This window comes from Crocodylus porosus, unplaced genomic scaffold (genome assembly GCF_001723895.1).
Source record: "Crocodylus porosus isolate Cpor-Errol unplaced genomic scaffold, CroPor_comp1, whole genome shotgun sequence".
Lineage (NCBI taxonomy): Eukaryota > Metazoa > Chordata > Crocodylia > Crocodylidae > Crocodylus > Crocodylus porosus.
The window spans coordinates 19,707,592-19,728,646 of NW_017728921.1; the positions used below are offsets into that span (position 1 = coordinate 19,707,592).

The following is a 21,055-nucleotide window of genomic DNA, read 5'->3' on the forward strand; positions in this document are numbered from 1 at the left end:
CCATTTTTAAAATACCAAAACATCATAGCAGGCATGGGGGATGTGTGCACTGGGACCCAGCCCAGTGCCTTGCTGCCTTTTCCACTCCTCTTCTGTGGCAGCTACAATCAGTTGCGATGTGCATGTTGCCAATTCCTAAAGACTGAGCGTTTGAGTGTGGGTGACAGGTGAGTTTTGGTGGCAGATTCCTGCTTCAGAATCCTTTCCCTCGTGTGGCTGGTCAGCGTCTATATTTTGTGACAATGTTGGCTGTTCGGTGTAGACGATCCATCTGTTCAGCCTGACTTCGAAGCTGGAAGGGGGCAGCCTACCAGTTGTTGGAGGCAGTGACTGGTTAACTGCTAGGGCTATGTTTTCTGGATGGATGGGGAACGGCTTGATTTCATGGCCATGTCACCTGACCCTTTTGCATTATTTTATTTACAATGCTTGCATTCTTGTCCAGAAGTTGGGGCTTGGAGTGTAACTACTCAATAAGCATTTGCTCACACTCCACTGGGCTGGCTGTTTGGTCTGGTCCTTTTTCCACCCTCTTGTTATTATTATCTGCTAATACTGGGCATTTCAACAGGTTCAGATCACATAGGAAATAATGTTGCCATTTTAACATGAGTCTTGTGATAGTTTGTGGCAAGGATTTCTGAGCGTGATGTCTTTTACTGGACCAACTGCATGGGTGGAATAGTTTTAGACAATTCAGTGCAGCACAGTCTTTTTCTATCTTGCCTACAACATCACTCCAGTGTAGGGGCGGGCGATTATTTTGGGTGGAGGGCTGCTTACTGAGTTTTGGCAAGCCATCAAGGGCCGCATGACAGGCAGCCAGGGGCAGATAAGTATTAATTTTCTAGATGTTTTAGGGGCCCCGCAGGGCTGAATAGAACGGCCTGGTGGGCTGCATCCAGCCCCTGGGCCACATGTTGCCCACCCCTGCTCCAGTGCTACCACAGCATGATCATTAGTGCTTTTCTTAAAGCTCCAGCTCCCAGAGGCAGAGCTTAGAGGAAAATCATAGGAGCAAGTAATGTACAGGAAGCCAGGAAAATGTCAGGTTTTCTTCAAATAAACAAAGTTTCCAGCTCTTCGAATTGCAGAGAACAGGTTGATTGTGAGACCCCATTGTACTCTATGGGCTTGAAACCAGAAGGTGAAAAAAAACCCTCCACATTTATTATTTTTTAAATCCTCCTGTCGTGAGGGCCTGAGTATGTGCATATTCCTGTGAAAGCCAGATCATTTTCGTCTTCACCATTTCCTATCCTCATTACTTGCCCCTTTAAAACTTTTGCCATTCAAGCAGGGGGGAGGAACAATACCACGTGACTTAGGTGGCCAATCACATGCCATAGAGAAAGACTATATAATGCAAATGGCAAACAAATGAAAACTCCCTGAGTTACGAGGTGTCAGAGGGAGTGATCCAAAGAGGTTATTTCTAATGATCTTCCCAGGAGCCTTCAGATACAGACCTCCTCATGCCCCACACCAGATGCATGCAGAGGTCACAGCCTCCCCTCCTGGACCAGAGATATATACGGAGACCCACAAGCTCTCTTGACACCAACATGCCCCTTATTGGTACTTACTTGGATTGTGATCTTCCTGGGGCAGGTGCTGTTGTGCTCTGCAGCCACTGCTGATTGGCTCTCAGACCAGATTATTCCCTGCCTCTGATTTCACTCCTATCTCCACCCCAGCTTAGCACCAGGTTCTGCCTCCCTTATCTCACCTTGTACCTTGTACTGCTGGTAGCTGCCCTAAAGTCATCAGAGCTACTGGAGGATTTCTGAGTGTGGATTTCAGAATACTAAGGATTTCAGAAATCCTTAGTATCCCTAAGAGTGCAGCTACCTCTGGGGAATAAAGCTCTTGGGAGCAGCATCCCAACTGAGTCCCAGGCTAGGCCTGTGTGAAGTGGCTAGTATGCGTTTCAGATTCGGCCGATTCAGGGGACAGAGATTTGATTCGATGATTTGAATTACTGTCCTGAAGCGATTCGGCTGAATCTCCAAATCACCCAGGCCAGGCGCATCCTCCGCCTGCTCACCCAGCCCAGCAATGGCTGCCCCACCCACCCCAGCTCCCAGCATTTTCCCAAGAAAAAGCCCCGGCTCACCAGATGCTGCCAAGTGGGGGGGGCCATCCCTGCTGCCCCCCACTGCCCCCCCATGACTGCCCGACTTACCATTCCTGCCTGATGGGGGGTGATCCCCGCTGCCCTGCCACGTGGGGGGCTCTGCACAAGCCCCCTGAAGCCCCAAGGCTGCTGCAGGAGTGGTGAGTCCCAGGGTTTTTCGCTGTCTTTTTTTTTCTTAAAGGGCCGGAGCTGGGCCAGGTGGGGCAGCTGGTGGGGGGTGGGGCTGGGACAGCAGGAGAGGGGTTGGGGGGGCTCATGGCAGAGCCCCCCCATGTGGCGTGGGGCAGTGGGGGGCATCCGGGATCACCCCCACCACCACCTGGCAGCACCTGGTGAGTGGGGCTTTTTTTTTAAAACACCAGGAGCTGGGGTAGGCAGAGCAGCCATGGGGGGTGGGGGGATTAGGGGAACAGGCACAGGCTGGGGCCTGGCAGGGGTCCACCCATAGTCCCCTTCGTCCTCCTCCAGCCCCACCTCCCCCTCCTAGTACTTACCAGCTCCCTGCTGCAGCCACTGGGGACTATCCCAAGCATCAAAGCTTTCCAAATCATTTTGAAGTTCTCCAAATCTTCGGAATCGATTCGGACCCTTTGATTGGTCTCCTGATTCAATTCAGATTTGGAGATTGGCCACCGAATTGGGCGGAATCTCCTTCAAATTGAATCAGCGCCCGAAGCTTTGCAGGGCCCCATCCCAGACTAAGCCAACTGCAAGGAGCCCTGTGATCCTCCTCCCTCTCATGACCTCCTGTTAAGGATGGTGTGGGGGACGCACTGTTCTGTGCTGGCTGGCCTCCCTAGCTTCTTACAAGCCCCATCCCTGGGAGAAGGCAGAAAGCCTTGTAAGAACTAATGCTCCCATTATGGCACAGAAACAAATCATCCCTCTGTCCCTTGCCAGGATGCACCTCTTGCCTTTTTATCACATCTGGGGTCGCAGGTTCCAAGTGTAGATCCCAGACTTATGCACACAGGCTGAGTAAACACATTTGTAAACAGCACTTGCAAAGGCAGGCTGCTACCTGTATGCCCCATTACTCAGTCTGCATAGGTGGATGGGCCCCTTGCGACCATTATTCTCTCTGTTCATTGAAGGTGTTTTGCCAGGGCTGAGCTGATGCACACGTGGACTCTGTTTTGTCAGAACTCCCTGCTGATTTGCAGGCCCTTTATCCCTGCAGCATGAAGAAAGCAAGCTCAGTTGGCCTTCCATGTGCCAAGCCACTTCCTGACACGGTTGACATGTCTGGGTTATGACCATCTCTGAGGCTCTGTCCATTCAGTTTTGCATACGGCTCTAGCATAGCCAAGTGCTAGCTCTACAGCTTGCACCTGTCGCTTGTCCTTTGAAACAGGCAATCCTTAAACTTTGATTTCTACCCTTTAGACAGAGGGTAGAGGGTCAAGCATCTTCCAAACCCTTGGGATTAAGTTTTGTTTTTCCTCTAATTAGAAAACGTTCAAGTGTTACAATTTGAAATTTGACTCGTGCCAACCAGCCCTGCTTACAGTCTCTATGAAGGAGAAAACCTTCTCTTCATTTTAGCTGGGAAAGTAAGACTCTGCATTCTAAGTGCACCTGGAAGTTTACCAGCTGGAGGCCCATTTATAAGTGACCTTGAATCGCAACAAAGAACGGAGAGGCTGCCTGGCACCAAAATCTCCCTTGCACTCCTGATTGGTAACGGGCAGTTCACCAGACACATGTGGGATAGATCAGGACATCTCTACTTACTGTTTTTTGTGTTTTCTTTCTTCCTTTCTTTTACTTTTTGGGCTTGAGGAGCTAAATAAGAAAAGCTAATTAATGGGAAGATTTCAGCTTCAACTACACACCAAGTCATCAGAGTAATGTTACAGTACAACTGGACTGTCAAATACCAAATGGGGAATTATACATCCTGGGAAGAGTAAGCCTTATGCTATTCAGGCCAATGGATCTGTGTTCATGCATCCCTCTGTGGTCAATATGGTCTAAGGAGCTTACTGAAAAAGTACATTTCACCATTACCTCCCCCCTCAAATCCCACCATCTTTTTTCATTTCTATGGAAAATATGGATAAATATATAAATAAAACAAATATACTGTACTGAAGTAGATGGAGTTACACTAGCATAAATCTGGGGTGAGACTAGAGTGACTCAGCCCAGGTCTCAGGGAGATGTTCAATGACTTTCCTGTGCCAGGTCTATCAGATGATGGATTTGCTTGGTGCTACATGTTTTTTTTATAAACTAAACCCTAAGAAATACAGTTTTAGGATTCAGTCCACGCCATAATAGATCTGCCGCTAGACAGAGGCTGCCTCTGTTGCCAAGATCAGCTTTCTGAAGCTGCATGTTCTCCCTGCTAAACACTGAAGACCTCAAGCTCTCCATTGGCATCTACAATCGGGAGCCTTCTATTGCAGCTGGGATCTGGCCACAAGGCAGCTGGAAACTAACATAAATACTGGCTTGTGGGTTGAACCTTAAGTCCAACAGGCAAACAAGAGTCCAGCCAGCCTGAAAGACCACTGTATAGTTAGAGTGAGAACTGCATCTGTAGGCAAGGAAGCTTTAACTGTCAAACTAGCAATAAAGTAGAACAGAAGGAGGCTTCCATTTACTGATGCTGGACCCTGCCAGGTACTAAGGCCACCAAGGATGTCTGTTTCTGACAGTGCAGTGGTCCCCAAGGGGCAAACAAAAACCCAGGAGCTCTAGAAATGTCTCAACACTGGGCTTCCTAAAGAGATCGCTGACAGCCTTTGCTGTAACAGCACAACAGGTTAGTACTGCCAAAGTATTTCCAAATATCCTGGCACATGGGAAGGTAAAAATAGCGCTCTAAATTTAAGACTCCTCTGCTGGTCTCTCTAAAGCAATCGGCTCATCCTTTATATGTCTGCCTCTCTAAGGAGGGTTTATCTAAGCCACAATGTACACTCCCTGAGTGGTGCACAGCCTACACTTACATCCAGTGGCAAAAAGTTTACTAGTGCAAAGTGGAGGCTCTAGTGCCCCGGCCTCACACAGCATGGAGGGCTGAATGTCACCCTGCTGGTGAAGATGGCACACGCTATGCTTGTAAACCCACAGCTGCTGGGTACAAAGGGGCAGGCGAGGGTGTCATAAGCTCAGCTCAGGGAAATGTACACTTCCTTACACCAGCGCTGGAGCGTCTGGGCTCCCTGAGACTCTTCCAGTGTTTCCTGGGGGGCTGCCTGAATAGAATTACCCCACAGTTCTTAGGTGAGCATCAAAGGTTTGGTTTTTTTTACCTGTGTCTCCTCTTCTTTGAAGATAACCTGCAAGAAACAAAGATAGAAACTGAGTGGAGATGTTGCTCAGCTGGAATCAACACACACCACTGCATTTGTCCAGAGACCCATGCAGTGAAGGCCAGCTCCCTTGGTGGCTAAGAGAGGAACCCCACTTGCAGCATGGCAGGCTGATCTCTGCTCCTGAGTAGCCAGAGCACCAGTCTTCCCTGCCACACTTAGCACACAGGCAGCTGAGCTCTTGAAAAAATGCCTAAGAGTATTGAGGTGGGAGCAGCTGGGGGCCAAGTGCTTTTGAGAATCTAGCCCTAAGTGTAATAGCTCTCTTGGGGCAGGCATACTCATTCTTCTCCTTGGCTCTATTTTCCCTGCTGTCAACACTGAAACACTCAGGCCTGCATCAGGAAAATGAGCCCATGCAGCCATGTGCTGTCATCCATCTGCTTCAAGTGTTCAAGAGGGCCTGACCTATTCTGTTTTTTTTTTTTTTTATTTGGGGCCATATCATTGCCCCTGAGTTAAATGTGCTTCACATAAGGACTGAGCAGCATTCGTGAAGGGAAAATCCTCCCCACATGATCCCGAGGGGCGGAGAAGGAGCTAGGCTGCTCTCTTCAGTGCATTGCTCTGGTGGGGCATTTAGGGAACCCACCCCCCCGGTCTATAGACCCTATGATGGTGTTGGCAATGGCAGAGGGGAAGATTTGCTGTCTTGGCAATATTAGCAATTTCTTTCCTAGGTGGAATCATTTTACAGCAGCAGCCCACATGCCACTTAATCCTCTAGATGTGCAGGCTAATTCTGACGTTGGTGTAAGTCCGGAGTATCTCTTTCAAAGCCAATGGGCCTGATTTCCCAGTGCTTTGCCCCAAGCATACTCTTTTACACTGTGGCAAGGTGGGTGTTCAAGGCTGCCATTTGGACGGAGTTGTTGCTTCCCCCTGCTCTGTACTGGCAGAACTGGCTCTTCCAAGCAGCCCCAGCATCAGGGCTGCAAGGCAGATCCCAAGCAGGAGTACAAGACTCGCTTCAAAGGGAAGGGCTTTGGGGGAGCTGCTGTCTTCTCCTCTACTCTGCATCTGTCTCTCAGTCTCCCACCTCCATCCACAGAGCATCAGGCTCAGCTTTTAGCCTTGTATTATTTGTAGGTTTGTAAAGCTGTTCCATCTTGTGGGTTCAACTAAGTATAAATCCACATGTTTTTGGAGGGAGACCAATTGTTCTCAGCAAATATTAGTTTAGTGCCTGGGAGGAAATAGTGATATGTGTGATACTTATACATGTAACTGTGGTCTTTGAGTGAGAAACAGGCCCAAGAACACAAATCTGGAGCAGCTGCAAGCCAGTCTCCTGGCTGGAAGGTTTCAGGGGGTCCAGGTTCTTACAGGCACAGATTGGGGCAGTGCCATTTGGACCAACATTTGCACTTGGGATGCTGGAATGCTTGGGGCAGCGGAGAGGGGGCTGCTGGGTCCTGACTCTGGGGTTCCTGTCACAGCCTCTCACTGGTTCCAATATCTGAGTTATTTTGAGGTTCACTCAGATACAGTTATTAAAGCAAGATGCAAATGGAGTGACCCTGTCCTCTTGTGGGTTCTGAATGCAGATGTGTGGTCCTCAACAGCTGGGCACAGGGGCAGCCTTTGATTTGGCTTGCCCCTCCAACAACCTGATTTCTGCAGCCTCCATTCTCTTCATTCTATAGCAGGGGTGTCAAACTCATCCAGCCCTGTGAGCCAGATGAGGGGTGCGGGGCTGGCAGGCCCACAGACTAGCCATACTTGCTGAATCCAGCCTGTAGAGCTGGTCTGGTGCAGGCACTTCCTGCTCTTGATTAGCTGCATGTACTGCATGCACTGTACATGCTGGCTCCAGCTCTGTACACCATATGCAGCACTCATTGGCCTTGGGCCCACAGGTGGCATAAAGGGCTTTGTGAGGGGCTGGTCAGGGAGTGTACTTCATGCAGCACACGGGGCCAGTCTGGGGCATATGCTGCATGTGGAGCCTGTGCTAGACCAGCCCTGTGCACTGGATCTGGCATGCAAGGCTGAACCAGCCCCAGACCCAGTGCGTAGGGCCGACCTGGCATGGACACCACATGCAGCGTAAGTTCCAGACCAGCTCCGTGCACTGCATGTGAGTGTCCAGCCCAGCATGGCACGCAGTGTGTAAAGCTGGTCTGGGCTGCCTACTGCCTGTGGCCTCTGCATCAGACTGACTCTACATGCTGGATACAGCAGGGGTCGGGCTGTCTGTGGGCTCCATATTGACCAAACCTGGATCCAGCACACAGGGCTGATGCGGCACAGGAAGAACATGGCCCATACTGGCCCCACACCATGCACAGCCCATGCCAGACAAGCTCTACTTATTGCATACAGCTCACAGGACTGGGGCCAACACCAGGCAGCACTGGGTGCCAGATGATACGACTCCACAGGCCATATCCAGTCCCTGGGCCATATCTTTGACATCCCTGTTCTACAGTATTACCTCAGGTGCCTTGTCATCCCACTCAGACCCTCAATGAGGTCATGTTTTGTTTCTATGGCTGCCTGATTATGCTGGTTGGGGGAGAAGTGGGTGAGCTGCATTTCTCTGGTCCCTTCAAGTTTTGGCACATACATATAAAAGGCCTGTGGCTGCAAAGTCATCTGATACAGAGCAGGCGGCAGACAGACAGAACCATGGCAGCTGTGAACTGCCCAGACCTTAATAATGAAGCCTCAGGGGAAAACCTAAAAGTCTAATTATAATCAGCTCTGCTATGTATGCAAGGAGAGTGAGTGGGAGCACATGCTCAGGACATCCCTGTCTCTTGCACTCCTGCACCAGGGCTACACACCCTCGAGTACAATACCCCTGCAGATACTGGGAGCCTGGCCCAATAAGGCAGGTAAGTGTCCAGCTCCTGTTAAGCTCCTTGTGGGAAGTTCAGGTGCCTAACTGCCTTTTTTCAATCTGGTCCTTCTTTCCTGCAAGTGTGGAAGTCTGCAAGGCCCCCCGCCTGCCTGTAGCTCTCTTGGCTAGGGACAGAAGTTACACATAAATCGGTTTAAGTGATCAGAAACTGATTTAAACCTGTAACAGAACAGAAGTTCAGTCCACATAAACTGCTTTTAAAATGACCAGAACTGGTTTAAGATAAACTTGGCTGGCTGTAGTATCAAACGTAACTGATCTAGGTCAAACCAGTTTATAGAACTTCTGTCTCAGATCCCTTCCTGGTTCAAGTTAATTCACAGTCCCCCAGTATCCCAGGATGCTTTGCAGACCTGGGCTATGCTGCCTGCTCCAGTGGGCCAGGGACTGCCTCAACCCTCTGCTCCTTAGGTTGCTTCCTGCCTGTGCCTGTCAACCCATAGAGCACTGGCAACACGAACAGGGCCTGAGATCAGCTGTGCACCCCTTGGAAGCACCAGCCATGAAACCAGAAGTGCCACCAGAAGTGCACTTCTGGTTTTCAATGTGCTGGGGGACCCCCCCCGGTTGGTGATGGGCTGCTGGGGGAGCACCCCACCTCGGTGATCTGGTGCCCTCCCAGACTCGGGAGGCACCAGTCATCTATACCATATAGACAGAGGGGCAGGAGAACAGACCCCCAGCCCTCTCTAGCCAGGGTCTGCACAGCACCTGGGGGGAGGGAAAGCCCCTGTAGTATCAGCTTTTCAGACCCTGGCAGCCCTCTCCCCTCCCCACTCCCCCTTTCTCACTGCTGATTGCTTCAGCGGCTGCCATAGGAGAGATGGAGAAGTCCTTCCAGCTGGCTGCCTGCCCATGCAGCCCAGCATGGAGGTACCAGGGAGCCCCCAATGTGGGAGGCTTCCCCCCATCCCAGGCCAGGGTCCCCCAGCCCTGGGCAGCCCGAGGGAGCAGAGGGAATTCTTCCTCTCCCAAACCTTGCCTTAAAACCTTGCCTTAGTCTCTGCTAGTCTCAGGCAGCTTGAGGAAGGGGAGGGAAATTCTGCTCCTCCACAGCCAGTCTTGCCTTAGTTGCTGTGAGTCTGAGGAAAAACTAATGCAGAGGAGCGGAGGAATTTCCCTCCACTCCTTGGGCTATCTCTGAGACTGTAGCAAATAAAGCAAACAGGTGGGGTTGGGAAGAATTCCCCTCAGCTCTTGGGGCTGCTGGAGAGCCCTGGGCTGGGGTGGGGGCAAGTCCTCCAAGGTGGGTGTTCCCTGGTACCCCCATACTGGGCTGCAGTAACCAGGTTAGACTAAGATTGGATCAATTCAGTCTCAGGCTTTCTGAATGTCTGTTCCTAGCCTTAGTGACCTTCTAACCACTGCAGTGCAGCTGTGCTGACCAGCCTGGTGCTTCAATGTGCAGGGGCTGTATGTGGGGCTGGGGGTGAGATGTGCAAGGAGAGTACCTGTTTCGTTTTCGCTTCTTTGAGCTTTTCTTCTTCTTTTTCTTCACAGGTGAGGGGCTGTACGATGGAGACCTGGGGATGGTGACAGCATATTAGTGCAAGGAATACTCACAAGGTGAAGTCGGAGTGTCTACAGGGGAGTACCCTGGGCCATGGCAGCGAGATGCACTGGCCCTTTTCAGCACAGTCAAATCCTTGCTTAGCCAGACTAGCTGAAACTCACCCCCACACTCATTGTGGAGCCTCACTGACTTTGCTGCAGTTCCCAGCCTGTGCACAGGAAAGCCCAGAAGCAGCAGAGAAAGCTGCAAGTTTGCACTGAACTGCTTGGGTAGAGCTAAGGCAGGTTGAATTGCAGAGCACTGCCAGATCTGTTGTAGCAGAGGCCCTTTTGGCTCTGGGTACTTGCACCTCACCCTGGACAGACAGAGGCACAGACAAGGGACACAAGCACCACTGCTTTGGAGTAACTAAACCCAGATTTTAGTTCATGATAAGAAGTGGACAAATGACTGTTTTTTCCATGCTGGCTACCTGCAGTCTGCACTTTCATGAACTTGCATTGAGCAAACATCTACCTGGGGATTAAATTGACTAGGCAAGAGGGAACACTACCAGTCCCCCAGTGTAAGTTACACCTTTTCCTGATGGGCAAATTTCCCTGTAGGTGGAGCAACTTACACCACTGCAAGGCTGTGTCATGTATCCGCTCCTTGTTTACTGCAAAATAAAGGCCTTCACTCCGTGGGAAATGTATTCTATGTCTATTCCATGACTTGCTAGTGTCACTTACTACTTAGGCTCCAGCACTGAGTAGCACAGAGCATAAGCTGGGCAGTGCTGACCGGAAGCTCTGGGGTGAAACGTGATGCTATTTCCAAGGTCACTGAAGCACTTGCCTCCCCCAAGGAACCGTGTTCTCTCTCCCATTATCATAGCTGTGGCTGGGCACATCCAAGCTTCCTCCACTCCCATGATCCCTTTAGCTTCCTCCTGTTCTCGACCTCAACGTGAGCCTGAACCTAACACTGCTGCAGCTGGAGTGTCTACGGGGGTACGGGGAGGTCACACCCTGAATCTTAGGTGTTAATGCCTGGCCTTGTGCTTCTGGGCCCTGCTCCTGGTAGAGCTAAAACTTCGAAGGACAAGGGGGCTGGGTGTGCAGGTTCCAATGCATCAGTTGAACTGAGGCAAGTCAGTGTGCACAGCAGCTGTTTGCACCAGGCTGGGCTCCAGGCATCGGCGTTTCCAAGGGCATCAGCATTCACAGGCAGCACAAGAAGGGGAAGGCAGGACAACGATTTTCATAGCCCTCTCAGACCTACTTTTATCAGGGGCCTCTTGCCCTCTAGTGACTTGCTGTAATGTAACCTGGCCCTGGGTTCCTACCTGGTTTAACTGTGAGATGATGGGAGGGAAAGACATTAAGCAAGCCATTTCAGCAGGTGCTACAGCAGCTGACTCAGCTGGGTGGAATTTCCTGGTCAGGTTGCTGGGGCTGTGACAGCTTTGCATTGCTGCCACCTATAGGCCCTGAGTTTTCACACAGGGATTTTCCCTGAGCCCCAGGTTCTCCCCACGTGGGGTGTGTACGGAAGTGCTATGTGCGTTTTACAGCGCTGTAACTTAGAGCACTTTTTATCCCGCTGTAAAGTTGCAGTCCTCTTAAACATGACAGAAGTGCAGTGTTTGATGGGTGCGGGGTACCTCTGAGCCTCCCTGCACTTTCCAGGCTAGGAGGCAGGGGGCACTCCACAGCCTCCTGGGGCGTCTCCACTGGTCAGAAATTTGACTAGTGTACAGAAGTTGCCTGAAGTCCTGTAAGTTGCTAAAGTGCTGTAAAATACAGCGCTTCAAATGTAATGCCTCAGGGTCCTTGTACACGTGATGAAAATTGGCTGTTTTTGTGGTTTAGCTGCAACACACTGTATACATGCAGGGTTTTTTTAAGATTTAAATAAGTTTGCTACGTTGCAAACTAAACCACATCTGCATGTAGTTTAGATTGCAATGTAGCTATTTGTAAGGTTGCAGCCTTTGGCAGCTTGCCCCTCCATAGGGAGAGGCGAGCTGAAGGCAGAAGCAGTGAGGGGCCCAATTCTTTTTTTTTTTTTTTTCACAGAGCCTGCCTCCTGTGGCCAAGGGGCAAGCTGCCAGCGGGCTGAGTGGCCCCTGAGCTGTGGAGGACCCTAGTCCTTCCTTCCATGGTGGCAGCATCCCTTGGGACTGCCCGGGCAGGCTGGGCGTGAGCGGGTGCTGCCCCAGCTCAGGCTCAGGGAACACTTGGATTGGGCTGGGTGCTGCCTGAGAGCTGGGGTAGCACTTGCCGGCTAGCCACCTGTCTGGGCGGCCCTGGGGGTGCAGCTGCTGTGGAGGGAAGGTCTGGGCTCAGGGCCCACCGGCAGCTCACCCCCTAGCCACGGGAGAGGCAGGCAGGCTTCATGAAAAAAAAAAAAAGGAACAAACAGGCCCCTTGCCACTGGGCCGTGCAGTCCCTGAGCTGCGGGATGGCCGGGTCCTTTCCCCTGTGAAGGCAGTGCCCCCTGGGGCTGCCTGGGTGGGGTGCTAGCTGCACAGGTGCTCCCCAGCTCTCAGGCAGCACCCACTGGATCCAACTCTTCCCCAAGCCTGTGTGAGGAGCAGCAACTGGTGGTCCTCCAGTGTGCAGGCTCAGGGCAGAGGTGGATCTGGCGGGTGCTGCCTGCAAGTTGGGACAGCACCCGTGCAGCTAGCATCTTGCCTGGGTGGTCCTGGGGGGCACCGCCGCCACAGAGGAAAGGACCAGGCCTCCCTGCAGCATAAGGGCTACACGGCCCAGTGGCAGCTTACATGGGCAGGCACCACTGAGGAAAAACAAGTAGCAAGGGGCCTGATCCTTTTTTATTTTCTGCAGAGCCTGCCTGTCTCTTCCACAGCTACGGGGCAAGCTGCCAGCAGGCCTTGAGCTGTGGGGGGCTCCGGACCTTCCCTCCACAGTGGCAGCACCTCCTGGACAGCACCTGCCCATTAGCAGCCCACCCAGACAGCCCCAGGAGGCACCACTGCCATGGAGGGAAGCACCAAGGCTCCCTGGAGATCAGCGGCAGCTTGACCCACCAGTAGCTCACCGCCCCAGCCACAGGAGAGGTGGGCAGGCACCATAATGGTGATGGAAGCTCCTAAATTGAAACGGTGGGTTTTTAATCATCACAATTAAAAACCTACCATTTCAATTTAAGGGACTAAACCCTCGTCACATCTAGAAGTGGCCTCATTTAACAAGAGTTAATTTAAAGCACTCCAACAATTTTTTGAAGTGCTGTAAAGCCATGCACTTCTGCTAAGTCATGGCAATAAAGCACTTTAAATGGTGAAAAATCAACTTCTGTACACACCTATAATTCTGCCCTGGAGCTCCTACTTTCAGGCCGGGGGTGTGAGACACCACCACGTGAATGGTGGTGTCGGTGGTGGAGGAGCCTCCATGGATCAGAAGTGCACCATGAAACTCCAAAGAGAGGGACTGAAGCTCGGGCTGAGGCCCTTAAGGTGTATTCTCTGCCCTTAGCTTTCAGAAACTCTCTTTGGAATATTCCTAGTATAGCAAAGAGGTCACTGTCATGCTCCCTAACTCCTTCCAACCAGGGGACCCAGGGCAGGACTGCTCCCTGTAGTTGGCTTTATAGTGTTTGGCCTGGACTAGACTGAAGGCTCAAAACACAGACTTCCCCAGATATCCCTATTCCTACCACCTGAGAGCTCACTGCCAGGAAGTCCAACATCAGCCTGCTTTTGGTTTCTCTCCATTTTCTTGTTTGACCTCCTGGCACCACACTTGCACTTCTCTTCCTTCTGCAGCACTACTACTCTCTTTCCTGTACAATCACACGCTCTCACCTAGCCTGCAGAAATTCTTCCTTTGACTAGAGTCTGAACCGCCTCCAGGCTGTGGTTTCCCTTCTTTCTGCACTTACCTCCTCCTCTTCTTACGCGTAGATTTCTTTTTCTTCTTCTTCCCCCTGGAGGGAGGTGGTGGCGTGCACTCCTCATGACCCAGGGAGCTGGAAAGAGAGAAGAAGAAAAAGGACCTTGGGTTGACTAGTGTCAGCCAATGCTGGTTTTGTCAATTCCCTGAATTCCCAGCTAGTCCGGATTGAGGGACATTTCCTGCAGCAGGGCTGTCCATGAAAGATTGGGTTTCATGGCAGATCTATAATGCAGGGTGAATGCTTAATTACCGTGTCATGAGTAATTTGGTCATGCTTTAAATTAACTGTCTCCTCTAAGGATTTAATGTAGATATAATGAGATAGCTGCTGTATGTTGCTCATATGCTAGTTGATTATTTAAAACATATTTCTTGAGGTTAACAACTCTAATAGATTTATAAGTTTTGTTACCCTCAGTAAATATGTTTTAAATAATTAATTGGCATTTAATTCGCATACAATAATTATTGCAACTAGATACATCTCTCTAAATTTAATAACAGAGTTAATGTATGTTAAAGAGCAATTGATTATAAAAAATATTTATTGAGGTGTTATGGTAATTTAATGAGATATATATCTCTTACACAGTTGTTAAACCTCAAAAATATGCTCCTATGAATTCATTTTTGAATATTTGGTGCATAAGCATATTGCATTTAAATTAAAAGCAAATACTGTAGTTAAATGAGGGTAGGACTCTTAGTTTAAAATGTGACAGTGATTTGTGGCTATTCTTCAACCAAAGCAAACAATCTTAAAAAATGGAGGAAATGGGTATAGGCTAGGGGATGGAGGAGGTGATAGGGCATCAGGACTCCTGGGTTGTGTTCTTGGCTTTGATCTGGACTTCCCATGATACCTTAAGCAAGTCATAATGTACTGTGTGGAGCAGATCCAAACCAACACTGAGAGGACTGGAAAATATCACATTGATACAAGCCAGATTTCATTATCTCAGCCTCCCACTGAAGTTAACAGGAATTGTGGAGTGTCAAAACCTCTGAAAAGCAGCTTCCAAGGTGTCTTTATTTGGGAAGCCTGCAATGGTGGCACCTAAAATTAGTAGATCCCTTTGAAAAGACAGGCTTTGGTGTGTCTTTGCCGTGTGTTCCCCATTTACAAAATGAGAAGACAGGTACTGAAGGGATGGTGTGCGGTTTAGGCCAGGTCTGTAGAGTAATACTAGGGCCTCATAGCTGCAAAGTGATCCTTGGGGGTTGCACATACCCAGCAAAAATGTACTCTGCACCAGTTTCACACAACACCCATGGGAGCAAAATAAACTGCACTGGTAAAAGCAGTTCAGCTGGTAAAATTGTGTCTGCACTGGGACTTCCTGTGGTCCAGCTGTGATGGGCAGAAATTCTCCCTGCCCAAGACAGGTCCAACGGATCAAGCAAACTGTTGTTATTATTCAGAAAGTTCTTGGGGGAGCATAAACTAAAGAAACCAGATTAGAATAAAGAAGAGCAGACCTGGAGAAAGGCTACTTGTTATTACCCATGCAACTCTCTATGGCATCAAGACATTTCACCTGACAGGGCTGTGGGTAGGGCTGGCTCCTGCTATTTTGCTCTTCTGGGCAAATTACATTTTGCTGCCCCTTCCCCCATTTGCAGAGCTAACTACACTAGCAAATCCAGAACTGCAGATCATTAGGTGGCTCAAGAAATGCCTCCCTCATATCTTGCCAGTCAGGTGGCTGCCCAGTTGGCCTCTAGCATGGGCTGGCCCTGGCTGTGGGAAGGAGGGCTGACCTGCAGTTGTCACTAACTCCTATTCAGGATTTTCCGTACACTGAAGAGGGCCCAGCACAGACATAGTCTTGTCTAGGGTTTGAATTACTATCAAAATTACACTCCTGTAAAAAGCCAATTGTGTAGTGCTTTTAATACACTTTTTTATTGCCCTACAAAACTAAACTTTATGCTAATACTTTGGTCATGAACCGTGAATAACTGAACAGCACAGTATTTCTGAAACAGTTGAAAAAAGGCTTTATAATCAGGACTCAAGCAGTAAACGTGTAACAAGCAGAATGCCGCTCCCTCCCCTTCCACAGAGCTAGCTGCTCACTAATTTATTTTAACAAGGGGAATGAGCCCCATCAGGGAAGGATTACTGAGAGATTCCTACCAGGATCAAGTCAGCATCAGTCTTATGCTTCCAAAGCAGCCAGATGGGTCACAACTTTAAAGAGGCTGGTTCTGCCACTCATCTACATGACATTGAGCCCCCAGCAGGAGGGCAGTTTGTGGCCAAGGTGTACGCCAGATGCAGGAGATCTCTGTTCAGTTCTTGGCTTTATCTGTATGTATGTGGGCAGTCATTTAATTCTCCAGACCTCATTTCCCAGGGCTAGTACCACCCTTTCTTTTCTAGTTACATTACAAATCTTTTAGGTCAGGACCTATCTCTCACCCAGGGTTTGTGATCTTGGGAGCCCTACCAGGCTCTGTTGAATAGATCAGAGAAGTCCAGCATGCTGCAGGGCAAGGCGCTGCTCAGCAGGCATGAGACTGGGCGAGTCTCAGCCTAACCCAACTTCAAAGCAAACTATCCAGCACAGGTTCACAGCACTATGACAGAAGAGAAAGGGCACAAACTGTCTGATTTCACCCTGCCTGAAGTGATGTTGCCACAGCTCCCTAGTGCAAGAACCAGCAGACTTACAGCAGGAACCAGCAGGCTTACAGCACCCCTTTGAAATGGGGCCACCAGCCACAACAGTAAGGTCTGGCGTATATTGACTGTCCCTCAACAGCACTCTCCCCTTCAGAACAGGGAACAGAAGATGCCATGTCCAATGCGACTGCAAGTACATTCAGCCCCTTTGCTCCTGTGACAAATGCCCTGGCCACTGGGATAAAGCTGGGAACTTGGGTTAAGCTAGGAACAGCAACTGGGAATGGCCAGGCCCAGGCTCTCATAGAGGACTGGGGAGGTGGTGCTGCCAGGTGCACGATGCATTCCATGTCGGGACATCTGCTTTAATGCGGCCTCTGGCAATAAGGTGCTTATTATTTGTTAAGCACAAACACAGGCAGCTGTGTTTATCTTGTAGGGCTTACAGTCCAGCTACACAACATGACACACCTAGGAGGCCCAAAGGCTTGATGTTTTATTGGCGTAGTTTAACCATCTTGGGTTCCAAGTAAGTGGAGGGCTTGGAGGAAAAAGGAACAGAGGGTCTTTGAGGTTGCACCCCCTTCCTGATATATTTGATAGCCTGCCTCCCTGCCCTTCATCAGCAGTTGCATAAAACTAAAGCAGTAACACACAGCCTAAGACCAGAGGAGAGATCAAAAGCATCTAAAAAAGGACCTAGGAACAGGAGCAGAATGTGCATCAACTCCATGTCATTCTAAGACACATTCTCTGTCACCAGCCTTTCGCAGTACATTCTCCGGCAACCAAGGTCAGCAGATGGATTCTAGATTCATACCGACATAATAGGGAACAAAATCTGTCCCATTCACTTCAAACCACTTGTGCTTTTGAACATGATTATGGGTCAATGTACTGCTTTTTTCCAGGCTGAGAGACCAGCTCTGTACACGTCAGTGAACATCAAGTCGTTCCTCTCTTGCTCAACAAAGTGGGGAATGGAGCCTCCTCCTCTGATTAGCACTTAAATATTTCCTCTTTTGCTTTTTCCTCTCAAGTATTCAAATCTCCAGTGGAATATTTGGTAGGAGATCTACTACACTGCATTTCTGATAGTGGGCTTGATGGGCCTTTTATCTGCGCTAAGGTAAAAAAAAAAGTGTTTTTGAGGAAGACTGTAATTTTTCTTTAAAATCACACATCAGTCTCAGTACAGAGGCATGGGGGCTTTTTGTCAGCCTTGAAAGCTAATTTCCCCCAGGCTGTCCTGCGTCAATTGTGGGATGCTGTGCTCAGACTCATTCACTCCTGGTTTGCTCCCCCATTATATTTTCCCCATTAGTTTGCTCCCCTTTAATCAGTCTATGACAGTTTTCTACAAGCAAAGGCCCACCTGGTGCTTTCAGGGACAGAGTTGTATTTTTGATCAAAACACTACAGAACAGGACCAAACCTTAACAAGCTTTCCAGGCAGCTCATGGGAGGTTGTTCCAACATACTGTGTTTGCTCTGCCTCCCAAAACAGCTGCCACCCCTGCCAATAGGCAGCTCCTTAGAAATGGAAAGCTGCAGGACTGTAGAACAGCCACCGCCCTTACATCTGGACCCTCTGCCACATCTGTAATAACCATGCCCAAGCCAGAGAATTTCATCTGGTTCTGCTGTACTGAGCCTACTACCATGATCTTCCTCCTGTGAGGTTTATTGTAAAGTTCCAATTGCTTTTCAATGGAAAGAAATCCTCTTTTGCTTCAGGGCACAAGGCATCCCCTGCTTGCCAGGAGATAAGCAACAACTTTGTGACCAGACTTTCTGCAATAACTTCTTCTAGGGCTTCTTGTCTCTCCCTCTGTAGCATCGTGGGGGGCAAGGCACGGCTGTTTTCAGAATAGGAGGGGTGAAAGGGAGCAGAGGGGAGCTCGCTCTAGGGTTCCCCAACAGGCACTGGAGAGTGGGGTGAGTGAACTGGAGCCCCTCTACCTTGGGGGAAGGGGAGGGGGCAATACACCTGCCCCACCATCCAGCAGGGGATGAAAAAACCCCAGACCAAACTCCCTCTGCTTTCTTTCCCACCTCCCATTCTGAAAACAGCAACAGGCTGGGAGTCAGCACAGACACAAGTTACAGAAGTTGCTGTTTTGAAATGTCTTCATCTGAACCCTCATGCAATGAGGGTTCAGATTTTCACCTGATCAGCTAATTTTGAAGCTATCCGCAGCTGTGCACTTCTGTTTGGTCACAGCTATAGACCACTCTCTGTGGCCAGATCAGGTGAAAATTGTCACTTCTGTCTCTGTCCAGAGACTACATAGAGGAGAAATGTTTCTATTCCCACTGCACAGAAAGCAGGATGAGATGGAGAGGCTGTCAAAGACCACCCAAAAGGTCTGTAGCAGGCCATGGAACTGAGTCCCAATCACTTGGATTCCCACTTGTCTTGCCCACCAGGCCATCCCTCCTCTTGTCTTCTCTGCCTTTCCAAGTATGCTTTACTGATCCTTTAAATACTGATTTACTTCAGTAAGTGCTGTGGCTACTCAGTACCTCTGAAAACATGACTATGCAGTCCTTGGCCCTTTTTGCTGCTTTCTGACAGCTTATTCAGATGACCTTCAGCTCAGGCACCCCACCCCTCACAGCCCATAGGACAACAGGAAAACAAGCATTTAACCTCCAGCCCTGCCAGCAGATTCATGCAGAGCCTCTCTCAGTTTCTGCCGATAACTTCTTTTGTCTTTAATACAGAAACTTTCTCCCTGAGCTGGTTGGGCTTTAATTGTTTCCCTTCGATTGTAATCAAAGTCTAATTAAAAATACACTTTAGATTATTGTACTGGTTCGCCTGAAATCTAAAGATATGAAATGTGTTTTCTTTCTCTTCTAGCTTTAACCAACCAGATAGGCTTTAATCGTGGAGATAATTTAACAGGCAGGGTTCAGAAAGTCTAGGTACTTCATTTATAAACTTTTGATTCATTTTCCTCTGTTCAAGCCTCCAGAGACTAAAGATGAACCGGTAATAAACTGCCCCTCTACCATCACAAGCCCTGCATTGTTGGGCTGTGATTGCGGGGAGGGTGGAAGGGAACCTCTTCTGTTATGGCAATTCTAAACTACCATCACCACCACCCAACATGGGGCACTGGGATGCCATGTTCAAACCAGTTGGCAATGGTGGCCAGCCAGGTCATGCTCACAAACAACAGATTGAATACCATTTACTTAAGTACCCATCTCAGGCAGACACTTGAAAACTCAGCCCAGGGAATTCACAGTATGTGGGGACTGCAGTGATGCTAGGAGTTCAGCAGAAGATGCCATTGTTAACAAGCAGGAGAATGAAGTACCCTCCATGCTGAAATGGGGCTAAGTTAATAAACTCGCTCACTTAAAAGCAGGTATGAAGCCATCATGACCACAGTGGGCTAGTGGCCCAGGGTGGATGCCAAGGGGGAAGCTCAACTAGACAAATTAATCTAAATTAAACTTGAAAAATGGACTAATTAAACTCTATGAAATCCCTGTGTGGACACACTTACAAGAATTAAAATGGGCTTAGCTCTGAATGAGTGTCCACACAGGGATTTAATGAAGTTTAATTAATCAATTTTAAATTCATACTTTCAGGTAATTTGGATTAACTTCCCTGAATGCCCCTGAAGACAAGTCCCTTAGACTCCCGTGTACAACTGAATGAAAACTGCAAAATATGAGACTCCCTGCAGGGATGGATTGGAGCATTAGAAAGAGAGCTTTGCATACCCTCTCTCACGCAAACCACCCCCTTGTATTTCCGATCGCTTTGAGAAAGGACATCAGGTGCTGGGATCTTACCTGCATGATCTGTGGTGAGTATTCTCTCTGCGGTCCTTTCCTTTCACACAGCCATTGGTTTTGGAGGCCTCCTGAGCAAGGTTTCCACTTGACTTTTCCGAGCGTCTGTCCTCTGTTGGGTATGACAGGTAGTTTGTTGTCTCGCTGCTGGGTAACAGATCAGAGACACAAAACAATGCAGGATCATCCTTTCTAGTGGTCACATTCTTTGAATTATTACCATGATCATTTTTTCTGTCCTAGTAGTGCTTCAAGGCCCCATCTGCAAGCATTGTGCTAGGCAAGATGTCAATGAATAATGTGCCAGAGAGCTTACAATCTCAGTCACCAATATATGATGGTGGGGAGGCTTTCCTTCTACAGGCAGTAGCTGAGACCCAACCAGAAGCAATGACTTGCCTAAAGTCTCACAGGAAGAGACATGAATTGAATGACCTCTGACTTCTAAGCCCAAGCTTAAGACTAACTGCAGGACTGCTGGCTCAGGACAGAATATAAGACCATATATAAGACCTATGCTCTGTCAGAGAGGTGACAACATTGTAGAAAAGAGGCTCAGCAGGCTCTGGGCAAATTATTGTTTTGAACATTTTTCTTTGCAATACAGCTCTGGGGCTCAGGCTATTCAGAAAGCCAACAACATAATAGAAGCTTAAGAAGAGAAGGTGGTGGGATGCCACAAAGCAGTGCCTCGCTTTCCGGAAGGGTTTTGACACTGTCTCTCACCCTGTTTTCATTAAGAAACTGGGGGGCTGTGGTGTAGACACCCACACAGTCAAATGGGTCACCAACCGGCTGGAGGGCCGCACCCAGAGGGTGGTAGTGGATGGGTCCTTCTCAACCTGCAAGGACGTGGGCAGTGGGGT

At 49.2% G+C, this 21,055-nt stretch overlaps 1 long non-coding RNA gene across 1 annotated transcript; it reads right to left on the bottom strand.

Annotated features, from left to right (window-relative positions):
* Positions 1-2,799: 2,799 nt before the first annotated feature.
* On the bottom strand, positions 2,800-20,339 carry LOC109312896. Its single transcript, XR_002101929.1, has 5 exons — positions 20,190-20,339; positions 13,731-13,817; positions 9,778-9,849; positions 5,401-5,427; positions 2,800-3,922 (listed from the first exon to the last, which is right to left on the bottom strand). It is a non-coding gene; the product is annotated as an uncharacterized LOC109312896 (long non-coding RNA).
* Positions 20,340-21,055: the final 716 nt, after the last annotated feature.